The sequence below is a fragment of the Artibeus jamaicensis genome, unplaced genomic scaffold (assembly GCF_021234435.1).
Source record: "Artibeus jamaicensis isolate MK-2021 breed Jamaican fruit bat unplaced genomic scaffold, CSHL_Jam_final contig_233, whole genome shotgun sequence".
NCBI classification, from domain to species: Eukaryota; Metazoa; Chordata; class Mammalia; order Chiroptera; family Phyllostomidae; genus Artibeus; species Artibeus jamaicensis.
The window spans coordinates 60,388,594-60,400,971 of NW_026521486.1; positions in this window are offsets into that span (position 1 = coordinate 60,388,594).

Here is a 12,378-nt window from a genome sequence, read left to right on the forward strand (position 1 = left end):
GATTTATGAAGAGGAATTTTGGAGAAAAGCGGGTTATGTGCTGGGAACTCCTCTCCAAGGAGGAGATTGGAGATGCCTGGTTCCCTCCTCCACTCTAACGGGTAGGCCATCAATGGAAACCCAAAAAGTTTAATATATTAATCGATGTCCTGCAGTGGAGGGACACAGTGGAGTGGGTGGACCTCCCCTGTGAGAATGTTAGGGTGAGGCATAGCCAGGCTGGCTCAGTGCTGATGGAGATGCCAGCATGGGCCAACTGCACTTCCGAAGTCTGGCAGGGCCGGGGACACGTGATGTGGGCCAAGCTCTATGAGCGGGAAGGCAGAGTGAGTGTCCTCTTACGTCTTGGTCGGAGGATTGCCTGGAGACAAGGACGGAACTTTGAAAAAATGGAGCTGAATTCCTGAGTGCTGAGGAAGCGGTAAGCAAACAGCCAGAAGAGAGATCCCAGCTGGAGTGGGGAAAGAGAATGTTAATTCAAGTAGAATTTTAAGTTTATATTACTTATATTATGAAACTGGAAATTATAAATGAGTGAACCAAGGCTGTGTTTATAACTTTAAGTGGTCATGGGGTTTTTATTGCCTAATTATAACCAGAGTAAACACCACGACTGAAGAAAGCAGGGCAGAGAGGGACGGGGGCGCTGCTCGAAGACGGGACCATGGAAACCCACTTGGAACAACGACTTAGCGAGGTGAGAAGACAGACCTCACTGACATCTAAGCAATCTCTTAAGAATTTCCTAAGCTGAGAGAACAAGTACAGAAGCCCAGGGGGCAGAGCATGCTTGAAATGTTTGAGAAACAAGAAATCTAGCACTGACTGGAGCAGAGAGAGAAAGGAAAGGAGGATGTGAAGCAGGAAAGTGAAGCAATCGTGCAGGGGCTTGTACCCGAGCGACGAGTTTTAATTCTCTTCCCAGGGGCCTGGGAGATTTGTATAGAGGTGGGAGGTTGACAGACAGGAGTTGAACGTGTAAATGGTAAAATGACCTAATCCTACCCAGTCACCATACTCCAATCCCTCTCACGAGATTAAATGATTTGAGGGTGGGCCATGGGCCAAATTAGGATCAGTCCTGGGGCTTGTGTTTTACTGATGGAAAATAGTTTCTCTCTTGTCCCTGAGGTTGCTGAGCTGGTGAGATGTAAGCCTGGAACTGCAGGCGCCCTCATCAGCGAGCCTGCCTGAGAATAGTGCCAGAAGAGAAGAAACTCCTCAGGGGAGAAAGAAAAGGTGACAGGAACCACATTTTGATGATACTGTGTAAGCCCTTGAATGCAGATGAGCCTGAAACTAGATGCTGTACGACTTTGGACTTACCGGGTTCATAAGCCATATCCTTCCTTTTTTTAACTCGGGGCAGTTTCAGTTGGGTGTTTATCCCTAGCCAGAGTTTGGATACTGCAGACACCAGATTATTAACCGCAGTTACCTTCGGGTGGTGAGATTACAGGTGATTGCTTATTTTCCCTTTCTGCTTATATGTGTTTTGGGTTTGTTTTTTTTTGATTGATAACAAATTTACTCATTTTACAGTAAGAGAACAAATTAAAGTATGATTTTAATGTACAGAGAAATGAATGTCATTGAGGTCAGAGAACCAGCAGATGCACAATCTAAGTGAGGGCTTTGGACTCTTCTCAGCCATCTTCAATCCGTACTTCGCTTTGAGCATTTTGAGGTTCCCTATGTTACTTGCACATTTATTTTTAATACCCGGGGTAGAAGAATGGCATTAATGATTCCTGAAAGTCTCTGCCAAGTCTTTGATTTTTCAGAATGACCTCTATTCCTGCAGAGGTCATAATTTTGCTTTAATTCAAGCTAATGTTGGTACTGTATTCTTTTGTAAGAGAAAAGCATGGGAGATGAGAAATTCTTTTTTTATTCCAATAAACACTTTCCTCCCACGTCAATTACTTAATGCCATTTGCACCACAGACTACCTCAAGGTCCCCTGGGATGTCTGTGTATAATACAAATTCTTAGGCTCCACCCCCAGTATGAATCAATAGGTCTGGAATGCGGTCTAGTAACCTACATTTCATTAAACGCTCTGTGGAATTTTCCTGCACAATAGAGCTGGAAATCACTTTCATAAATAACATGTAAAAATTTTACAGTAGCAAACTTTCAATATAAATTTACACCAAAAAGCTTTTTCCTCAGAGTCCATGTTCATACACCAAAAGTAATCTCAAAAATCGAGAGGTCCAAGAAGTTAGACTTGTTCTAATGTATTTTCTCTAAATTCTCTCTCTACAGCCCCAAATTGAGCCAAATGGTTAATATTACCACTCTTTTCCAGAACCTCAGAAATGAGCAGCTAAATTAGTTCTTTGGGAGCAGTCAAAAAAGTGCTTCATCACATCCACGCAACATGTGAACAACATACACTTCCCATCGATGACCCAGATGGTGAACTCTGAACAAAGATGAAACCTCCATCAGTACCAGGGTGGAGTAAGGGCTGGGCTCTGCTCTTTTTGTGTCACTGGAGCCAGTCAGCTGCTTCAGGATGAAGCTGCCAGAACTCACTGAAGCAAACAATGAACGCAAACTTCATACATTTATGAAAAGCACATGACCACAAAAGTTGCTGCCGATGCTCTCTCTGCATGAGGAGTGGAAGGGTTTTGTGTTTCAGATCAGTGGTGGGAATGACAGAGAAGATTTCCCCACAAAACAAGGACCTTGACCCAGGGGTCATATCCACCTACTACTAAGGGGTATTCCTAGTATAGACCCAGGAGGACTGGAGACAGAAAGCACAAATCATCTGTTTATGGTTGCGTTATGGATGCCAATCTCAGTGTTCTCAACTTGGTCATTGTGAAAAAAAAAAAAAAAAGAGAAAGATATTCCTGGTCTTACTGATACTACCTACTATGCCTTGTCGCATGGAGCCGGGAAGAGCTGGCAGGATCCGCAAACTTTCGGTCTCACCAAACCGCATGATGTCCACCAGGAGGCTGTGAGAAAGCCCCCAAACAAAAGTGAGAAATCTAGGACCAAAGCACCCAGGATTCAGCGCCTGTTACTCCACACCCTGCAACACAAACATCGGCATGTTGTTCTGAAGAAACAATATCACTAAGAAAAATAAGGAAGAGGCCACAGAATATACTAAACTCTTGGCTAAGAAAATGAAGGAGGCCAAAGAAAAATGCCAGGAATAGATTGCCAAGAAGAGGTGTAGTCTGTTTAATCTGAGGGTTTCTACCTCTAAGTCTGAGTCCAGTCAAAACAGATTTTCTAAGATGAGCAAATAAATAAGAACAGACATTAAACACACACACACACAGAGCCAGGTTTTGCTGCTTTTCCAAATAATTGCTTCAAAGAGGGATTCTGACAAAGACATCAGCGAGGAACAGGTGACTGGATTGAATCGATAAAAATGTCCTTTATATTATGCAGAATCTAAAGAGTGGAACTCACAGAAGTGGACTGTTGGTTGCCAGGGCCGGGAGGGTGGGGGACGGGCAGGTGCTGGTCAAAGGGCACAGAGTTTCAGCTATGAGATGAGTAAGTTCTGGGGATCTGATGTACAGCCTGGCGGCTGCAGTAATAATGTATTGCACACTTGCAATTTGCTAAGTGAGTAGACATTAAGTGTTATCACCACCAAAAAGGGGTACACTGTGAGGTGATAGATGTGTTAATTAGTTTGACTTTGGTAATCACTTCACAATAGATCCCTATATCAAACCATCACATTTTATATATTAAATACACATAATATTCATCAGGTATACCTCGATAAAGCTGGAAAAATGCCCTTTATCATTTACAGCCCATTGTATTTATTTTGACTGTATTCTACTTTACACCCAAATAACGTTGGAGGAATCCAATGGCATTTGGCAGAAACTCTTTTGGAGGTGATGGGAAGAAACACGGCTTCTGCAGCGTCGCTGTTTAATAGGAGCCGTGAAAGACTCTGTGTGGGGGGTGTCTGTTCTCATCACAGAGTTGAAAAGACTTAAACCATGTGATCTAATAAGAGAAGATAATGTAAATCCTGAACTTCTCATAGTTTGAAAATGAACCCCTTTTAAAAGTGCTATGAAATATGGTCAAGTTTTAAGGAAAGAAGGAAAGACGAGGCTTAATGAATGCACCTCTTTTACAGAAACTGGTCCCCCAAATTTCATCGCCATGACAACTATACTCCATCATTGCCATGGTAACCAGCTGCACAGTATTTGTCTAAAGAGAAGCTCCCTGATTGGGAGACCAACAGAAAGCCGTTAGGAGCCTCAGGACAACATTGCAAAGGCTGCTCCGCAGTCATGCTGACCTATTTCTGGTCTCCCAGTGTGTTCCAGTTCTCCAGCATGTGTCCCTAAAACCAAAGGTGACTATACGAATAAGACAGTCTCAAGAAGTGCATAATAATTGTATTCCCACGTGTCGCTGCTACACTGGAGATGATTTGGTTTCTAATTTTCCAGAAGTATGGTAATATCTGACAGCCACACCCTTCACCGCGCCCAGCAGCTGATTATGATGTCCCCTGTGCGACAGCAACAAGGCACGCTAGCCACATCTCAAACCAGATGTTGGTTGCTAGTGACAAGTTGTCTTATTTATTTACTTTTAATTTTCTCTCCAATCCAGAGCCCATACATCTCATTACCTCCCCTATTGGGCTTTCATACTAGGGACAGCCCCTACACTCCAGAGCGCGCCGCAGTGGTTCAAAGCAGCCAATCCCAAGCCTGCTCGCCCTTCTCATCCATTCCTTCCCAGGAAGCCAAAATAGAGGCTCTTGCCCACATTTCCCCCTCTGTTTTGTGACCAACTCTGGTGCTTCCCAGCAAGGCTCTGCATGAAATGCTGTGGCTCCTCTTCCTTCCTGCCTGCCTGCCTGCCTTCCTCTTTCTTTTGTTATTTTAGAACATAGTTATGATTGAAAACCTCCAACACAGAGGTAAGAGAGTACAATGCAGTGGGTAAGAGCCTGGCTGTTATGTTCAGGCTTCACGGGTTTGAATCCCAGCTCTGCCATATATACATGCTCTGTTTCTCACTTTCCTTATCTTTCTCTGTCTGACTTATTTCACTTAACACAAAACCCTCTAGGTCCATCCACTCGTTGTCACAATTGTAAGATTTTATTACCTTTTATAGCTGAATAGCATTCCACTTTATACACACACACATAAACCTTCTTCAGCTCTTCATGTATTGATGCACATTCAGGTTTCTTCCTTATTTTGGCTGTTACTAGCAACACTGCAATAAACATAGGGGAACATACGTCTTTTCAAATTAGTGTTTTTGTTTTCTTCAGATAAATGCCCAGAAGTGGAATTGCTGGGTCTTATGGCAGCTCTTTAAAAAATTTTTTTAGGAAACCTCACGTTGTTTTCACAGTGGCTGTACTAGTCTACATTCCCACCAACAGTGAAAGAGGGATCCCCTTTCTCCACATGCTCACCAGCACTTATTTGTTGATTTAGTGATGGTAGCCATTCTGACAGGTGTGAGGTGATATCTCATTCTGGTTTTAATTTGCATCTCCCTGATGATTAGCAATAATTAGCATCGTCACATGTCTATTGGCTCTCTGTATGCCCTCTTTAAAAAAATATCTATTCAAGTTCTTTGCCCATGTTTTAATTGGACTAATTTTTTTTTTTTTTGGTGTTAAGTTGTATGAGTTCCTTACATACTTTGGATGTTAGTTCTTTATTGGATGTATCATTTGTGAACATTCTCATAGTCAGTAGGTCATCTTTTTTGTTTTGTTGATGGTTTCCTTCACTGCGCAAAAACTTTTAGTTTGATGTAGCTCCTTTCGTTTATTTTTTCTTTTGTTGCCTTTGCCTAAGGAGACATATCAAAAGAGATATTGCTAAAAGCAATGTCAAAATTTACTACCTGTATTTTCTTCTAGGACTTCTATGGTTTTGAGTCTTACATTGAAGTCTCTAATTCACTTTGAGTTCATTTTTATATGTAATGTAAGAAGTGGTCTAATTTCACTTTTTGCATGTATCTGTCTAGTTTTCCCAAAACAGTTATTGAAGAGCCCATCTTTGCACCATTGTGTATCCTAGCCTCCTTTGTTATAAACCGATTGATCATATAAGTGAGGATTTATTTGTGGGCTCTGTGTTCTATTCCATTGGTCTTTAAATGTGTTTTCATGGTGGTACCATACTATTTTCATTATTGTAGCTTTGTAGTATAGTTTGATATCAGAAAGCATGATACCCCCAACACATACACTTGGTTCTTTCTCAAGATTTCTTTGGCTATTCAGGGTCTTTTGCGGTTTCACATAAATTTTAGAATTAGTTTTTCCATTTTTATTTATTTCAAGATCGTTTTTGCTTTCCTGTTTGATTTCCTCTTTGGTCTGCTAGTTGTTTGATAGAGTGTTGCTTAGTCTCTTCATAGTTGTGTTTTATCCAGTTTCCTTCTTGTAATAGATTTCTAGTTTCATGCCATTGTGGTCAGAAAAAAATGCTTAATATGATTTCAATTTTCTTGAATTTATTGAGGCTGGTTCATGGCCTACTATGTGATCTATCCTGGAGAATATTTCATTTGCACTTGGAAAAAAGTGTATTCAGCAATTTGAGGATAAAATGTTCTAAAAATGTTTATTAAGTCAATCTGGTCTGATGTGATATTTAAGGCCATTATTTCCTTATTAATTTTCTCTCTGTCTGATCTATCCATTGTTTTGAGTGTGGTGTTGAAATCTCCTAGTATTATTGTATTATTGTGGATTGCTCTCCTTATGCCCCTTATTAATTGCTTTATATATTTAGGTGCTCCTATGTTGAGTGTATAGATATTTATAATTATTATATCTTCTTCTTGGATTGACCCCTTTATAATTATGCAATGTTCTTCTTTGTCTTTTATATATTTTTCTGTTTTTCCCCCTCCTTATATTTTTCTGTTTTAAAGTCCATTTTTTTCTGATGTGTGTATTGCTTGCTACCCCAGATTTCATTTCTTTTTTTTAATTTATTTTTTATTGATTATGCTGTTACAGTTGTTCTATTCCCCCCTTTCATTCCCCTCCACCCTACCCCCCATCCCCACCATTACCCCCCCCCTTTAGTTTATGACCATGTGTCTCAAGTTCTTTGGATTCTATATTTCCCATACTATTCTTGCCCCCCCCATCTATTTTCTATCTACTGTCTATGCTACTTATTTTCTGTACCTTCTCCCCCCTTCTCCTCCTCCCACTCCCCTGTTGCTAACCCTCCTTGAGGTCTTCATTTCTATGTTTCCACTCCTGATCTAGCTGTCCTTTTAGTTTGCTTTTGTTTTAAGTGTGGTTGTTAATAACTGTGAGTTTGCTGTCCATTCACTGTTCATGTTTTTTTTAACTTCTTTTTCTTAGATAAGTCCCTTTAACATTTCATATAATAAGGGCTTGGTGGTGATGAACTCCTTGAATTTGATCTTATCTGAGAAGCACTTTATCTGCCCTTCCATTCTAAATGTAAGTTTTGCTGGATAGAGCAATCTTGGTCTTTGGATTTCATGACTTGGAATACCTCTTTCCAGCCCCTTCTTGCCTGTAAGGTCTCTTTTGAGAAATCAGCTGACAGTCTGATGGGGACTCCTTTGTAGGTGACTGTCCCCTTAGCTCTTGCTGCTTCTAGGATTCTCTCTTCATTTTAATCTTGGCTAATGTAATTATGATGTGCCTTGGTGTGTTCCTTCTTGGGTCCAACTTCTTTGGGACTCTCTGAGCTTCCTGGATTTTCTGGAAGTCTATTTCCTTTGCCAGATTGGGGAAATCCTCCTTTATTATTTGTTCAAATAAGTTTTCCACTGGTGGCTGTGCCTTTCCCCCTTCTGGTACCCCTATAATTCGGATGTTGGAATGTTTAAAGATGTCCTGGAGGTTCCTAAGACTCTCCTAATTTTTTTGAATTCTTGCTTCTTCACTCTTTTCTGTTTGGACATTATTTGCTTTCTTCTGGTCCACTCCATTGATTTGAGTCCCAGTTTCCTTTTCATCACTATTGGTTTCCTGTGCAATTCCATTCATTTCAATTAGTTTCGCCTTCATATGTTCCTCTAATTTGCGACTATAATCAACCAGTTCTGTGAGGATCCTGATCACCAGTGTTTTAAACTGTGTGTCTGAGACTTTTGCTATTTCTTCATTGCTTAGATTTATAGGCTCTGGGGCTTTGAGCTGTTCTTGCGCCATAATGTTTTGGCCTGTTCGCGCCCGTTAAGTATGAGGAGCCGAGCCTTGGACTCCCAGGTGGCTGGGTTGTGACGCTGTATGTGGGGGTGTGGTCAGAGCGGGGAAATGGCGTCGCCCTCCACCGCCGCCGCTTGCTGCTGGGGCTGCTGGCTCTTGTCCAATTGCCCACTCCCTCACTTGTCTATCCACACACGAATGCGCGAATACGTGGCCACAGTCAACCCGCAGCCCTGCTCCCTCGCTGTTTCCCGTGGTTGCTCGCTGAGTTGCCCACCAGGTCCAACCCTGCGCCTGGATTCCGTGTGCCTGAGTCTGTCTGACCGAGTTTTCCTGTGCAACCCCGCTCTGACAGCTGCTGTTTTCTCCCCTCTTACGGGTCAGGCTGAAGAATTTGTTGTTATCAGACTTCTGAAAGGTTCAATTTTCTGTGTTCTGGCTGTGTTTTCTGTTGCTATAATTTCGTTGTGTCTAAACTTGGTTGTGTGAGGAAGCACTGCGTCTCCAGCTATGCCTCCATCTTGGCTGAAGTCCTGAAACAGATCTTTTCATTTCTTTTTGCGTGGAATATCCTTTTCCATCCCTTTACTTTCAGACTGTATGTCTTTCAACTTGCAATGTGTCTCTGGTAAGCAGCATATAGTTGAGTCATGTTTTCCAATACATTCAGCCGCCCTCTGTCTTTTTGTTGGAGCATTTAGTCCACTTACAGTTAAAGTAATTATTGATGGGTATGTACTTGGATTGTTTTTACAGTTCTCCTTTGTTCCTTTCATCTTCTATGGATCTCATCCCTTAGAGTTGACTGGTTTACTCTAGTGTTTTGTTTGGGTTCCTTTCTCTTTTATGTTTTGTATATCTTTGTATATTTTTGGTTTGTGGCTACTATGAGGTTTATACATGTTATTCTAAATCTGTAGTAGTCTATTTTAAGATGATAGGTGTTTCATTTTGAACAGATTCTATAAAGACTACATATTTACCACCCCGCTCCTCCCCCAATGTTTTACGTTATTGATATCATGTTTTAGCTCTTTGGTGTTGTGTATCTCCTGATTATATATTGTAGTTTAATTTGAGTTTGCCACTTTTTTCTTCTGACCCTTGTAGTAGCTTTTTAAGTGTCTGATTCTCTGTTTATTAAATTTTGGCTTTAGCTGCAATTTTTTTTCTTTCTCATTTTCTTATTTCTGGTTATGGCCTTTTCTATTTTACTTTAAGATGACCATTTAACATTTCTTTTAAAGCTGGTTAAATAGTGAACTCTTTTAGTTTTTGCTTGTCCGGGATACTCTATCTCTTCTTTAAATCTGAATGCTAAGCTTGCTGGATAAATTATTCTAGGTTCTAGGTTCCTTTCTTTCAGCATTTTAAAGATGTGCTGCCACTCTCTTCTGGCCTGTAATGTTGCTGAGACATCAGCTGAGAGCCTTATGGGGTCTCCTTTGTATGTAACCCATTTTCCTCTTGCTTTCTTCAAGATAGTCTCTTTAACTTTTGCCATTTTAATTACAGTATGTCTTGGTGTCAGTCTCCAGGTTCATCTTGTTTGGAAAACTCCGTGCTTCCTGCACCTGGATGTCTGTTGCCTTTCCCAGGTTAAGAAGGTTTTCAATCATTATTTCTTTGTATAAAGTTTCTGTTCCTTTCTTTCTTTCTTCTCCTGGGAATCCCTTTAATGTGAATGTTTGAGTGTTTGATGTTATTCCAGAGGTTGCTTAGACTATCTTCCTTTTTTTTTACTTCTTTTTCTTTTGCAGTTCTGATTGGCTAATTTCCACTAGTCTCTCTCCCAGCTCACCGATCCAGTCTGCTGTTGACTCCTTCTAATGGATATTTCATTTCAGTTACTACAGTCAGGCCTGCTTGGTCCTTTATTATACTTTCTAACTATTTGTTGAACTTCTCCCTAAGTTTCTCTATTGTACTCTCAAGTTTGTTGAGTATCTATATGACCATTTCTTTGAATTCTTTATGAGAATTTTGTTCTCACAAAGAACTTACTTCCATTTTGTTAGAGCTCTGCTGTGGGGATTTTTGTTGTTGTTGTTCCTTCATTTTGTTTCACATTTTACAGTTGTAAATCAGCCTCTGTGTGAGCCATGTAGATTTGGCAGGCCAGTGGAAGTGAGCAGGCGCCTACAGCAGGCGGGGCACCGGCCCACTCACGCAGCCTGGCCCCAGGTGGCAAGGCCAGGTGCAGGTGATAGTGCCTTGTCGATCCTGCCTGCTTCCTCAGTCCCGGGTGAGACCGGCTCAGACAAAGTGCCTGTGAATGTGCTGCAGCAAACTTACAGGTAGGCCAGAGCGTCTAAATAGAGTCCACACCCACCCCCATGGGGGTCTACGAGTGACATAAACAATGGTGCTTCCTGGCACCTGTGACCCCAGAGACTTCCAAAATTGTTGGAGAGCTCCCACAGCTCTCCAGTCTCCTATATAGAGTCCCTCTTTTGTCTGTTGTAGAGAAAGTCATCCCGAGTAGGCTTTCTGAGCCTGGTAGTAGTTTTGAAAAGAATGCCGAAGCAGGGCAGGCACCTGTGGGCTTAGAGTACTAGCCTAAGGGGCTGGAGTGGCTCCTGGCAGGGAGGCCAAAACGGTGTGGTGACTGCCCTGTACTTCCTGCTCGCTCCCTTTGTTACTAGGCAAAAGTCTCCAGGCAATGTAGCTGGGAATGTGTGGTGATCTTGCAAGTAGGCAAAGCACCTGAATAGAGCTCTGGCAGCCCTATCGGGCCCTATGGGAGTAGAGGAGGACTTAAACAATGGAGCTCACTGGCTTCTCCGGTCAGGAGAGTTCTGGCAGCTCCCAAAGAGCTTCTGCAAGCTTCCCAGCCTTCCATATTTGGTTTCTTTCTCTCCTTTGTTGTTCAGAAGCTGCTCATTCAGTCCTCAGTTGTCTGGTAGGATACCCACCCTCTATACCCAGGTATACTTGACTTTGCTAAGGGGAGGACTTGAGTTCATTGTCCTCCTGCACCCCGCCCCCTATTGTACCTATTGCCTTTATTTAATGAGGGTACTGACAAGCTCAACTGCAAGGAACCTTTAAGGATGCAGAGTGACATTCCTGTAAAAAAAAAAAACTGCGGGGGAGGACTCAGGCAGGTGGCCGCGTTCCTATTCACATATGCATGTAAACTGCTACATACAGCACAAAAATGAAGTTGTAAAAAGGCTGTCCTTTCAAAAAAGTTGTTGAGCTTCTCAAAGAAAAACCCTTCTACCTGATATCCCTGCCTGGTGTTTGCTCAAAAAACAATTGCTTATGTATTTCTAAACCATTTCTAGGTTGCTCTGGGAAGCAGAGCTACCTTGGGAAATCTATTCTCCCTCCATCCTACTCTCTCTCTCTAGTTGGACCACGCTTTGCTAGGTGTGTACTGTTGGGGAACTTCCTTGACATTTTCCTGCTCTGAGCTCTCACAAAATACATAGTGAGAACCTACCTACCTGTGGACAACATCAATGTTCCTAAAGTGAGGGGCTTGAAAGTGCAACCTACTTAGAAGGTGGGAAGTTGGGGAAGAAAGGGAGGGGACTTGTCTCGCATCTGGGTTTGCATATACAACCAAATACTGCAGCTCAATGAGAATGCGGTTTTCGCAAGACACCTTTATTAATTCAACAAATATTTCAGAGCACTTGTTGCCTGGCAGATACTCTACCAGATGCTTGAAATACATAAGTGAACAGACAATAAGCCCTGCCCTTGTGGAGCTTACATTTACATATTACATAAGGTGGAAACAATGGCAAATGTCTATATCCGAGAGTGGAAGTATTTTGTGTAGGATGATGGACATAATGCAAGAGCCCCGACCCACGCATTTCTTGGTACTTCCAGTCATGCATGTTATGTTCTAGTTACTGAGCTAAAGACTGGATAGATGAAGCTCAGCAAAACAGCTTCGCCCCCTGGCCTCAGTAAGGTTACAGAACAGAGAAGGAGTGTCACTTAGGAACGAATGGCCATCTGCTTATAGCAGAGATCAGGGTTCTGAAGAAAAGAGACCCAAGGGCCCTCAGCCGAAGGAGACTGAGCAGGCTGGGTAGAGAGATCCGGGGCTTCCAAAGGAAGTGGTGATTGAGATGTTGGCTGGAGGACAAAGGAGTGAGGGGCAGCATGGCGTGGAGGACAAGGAAGGGGATTTGAGAGCGTGGGATGTCCAGAGGCCC